Source organism: Aplysia californica, unplaced genomic scaffold (assembly GCF_000002075.1).
Source record: "Aplysia californica isolate F4 #8 unplaced genomic scaffold, AplCal3.0 scaffold00586, whole genome shotgun sequence".
In the NCBI taxonomy this organism is placed as follows: domain Eukaryota; kingdom Metazoa; phylum Mollusca; class Gastropoda; order Aplysiida; family Aplysiidae; genus Aplysia; species Aplysia californica.
Window position 1 is genome coordinate 175,724 of NW_004797856.1, and position 1,410 is coordinate 177,133.

The 1,410-nt window shown below is 50.6% G+C and overlaps 1 protein-coding gene across 1 annotated transcript in view; it reads left to right on the forward strand.

The window, feature by feature from the left end:
• Positions 1 to 550: 550 nt before the first annotated feature.
• The window catches only part of LOC106012964, a 21,652-nt gene continuing 20,792 nt past the window's right edge, over positions 551 to 1,410 (forward strand). Inside the window, exon 1 of the mRNA XM_013087417.2 lies at positions 551 to 1,161. The gene's annotated coding sequence lies outside the window, so the exon portion shown is untranslated. The remainder of the gene's footprint in view (positions 1,162 to 1,410) is intronic.

Genomic DNA, 1,410 nt, shown 5'->3' on the forward strand with positions numbered 1-1,410 from the left:
CTAGAGAGGAAGAGGGAGGGGGAGGGAGAGTCCAGAGAGATGGACAAGAAAGGAGAGGGTGGGGGGGGGTTGAGTCTAGAGGGAGGGACGAAGGAGGGGGATTATGACGCAATGGAGGGAAGACAGAAAGGGGGGAGTGAATGAAAAAAGAGTAGTATGTGTGTGAGGGTGGGGGGAGGATGTTGTCATGCTAGAGAGAGATGGATAGATAGATAGATAGATAGATAGATAGAGAGAGAGAGAGAGAGAGAGAGAGAGAGAGAGAGAGAGAGAGAGAAAGAGAGAGACACGCGGGGTGGGTAGGGGGAGGCAGGAAGGTGGTCGGTCCCTCGTTCACGCTGCCATCGAATCGAAAACCACTTGCCTCCTAGGCCTAACCGAACGCCTGGGGAGAGGAAGACTGGATGGACACACCTCACTCCCAGTCACACGACCACAGGGGGGAGAGAACTTTACTGGACAGAGACGGGCCGGCCACCACAGTAGGGGATGACGTGAAAACAACAACAACGTGGTTTGGAGTTGGAGGCCGATAACAGGACGGACTAGATCTCGACCCTCACCATAACCGTTACTCACAGCACTGCACTACAGAGCACAACAGCACTGTATGCTTACTTAAAGGATCTGAAGGACTGTAGCCCTAACCTTAACTGTTACTCACAGCACAGCAATCACAGCACTACTACACAGGAGGACGAAAGCACGGTACTGTATGCTGAGTTAAAGGATCTGAAGGACTACCCTAACCTTAACTGTTACTCACAGCACTACTACACAGGAGGAGAAAAGCACTGTACTGTATGCTGACTTTTTTACCTGAGGACGGACTACCCTAACAACCCTAACCGTTACTCACAGTCAGGCTGTCAGCACAGCACTGAACTACTCCGGACAAAAGCACCCACTGTAAGTTGACTGATGGTGATGCTGCTAGAGGGACCTTGTTGACGTTGACAATTGACACCTTTGGAGCCTTGCTGTACGTGCTGAGATAATCGTCTGGAACAAAGAGACAGGTTCCACTTTCACCATCTTCATAAGACCATCATCATACCCTTTGTGTGTGTGCGGGCTAGTAAAAGAACGCCAGCGTGGCGGGTTCACGGGATTACCCCAGCGAAAGTCTTTGGCTTTGGCTTTGGTATTACCGGCCAGGTGGTGAGTAGTTCTTTACTTTTCTGGGCTCTCAATTAGAAATTCAAATAATAAACGAAGTGTATACAGACCCGGTAACCGGGAACAAAGTCACGAAGTATACAGACCCGGTAGGGGAACTCCTGTGATTTCGGAAAGTTTCAGCACCCAGACCCGATAGTGTGTGCGTGTGTGTGTGAGTGTGTGTGTGTGTGTGTGTGTGTGTGTGTGTGTGTGTGTGTGTGTGTGTGTGTGTGTGTGTGTGTGTGCGCG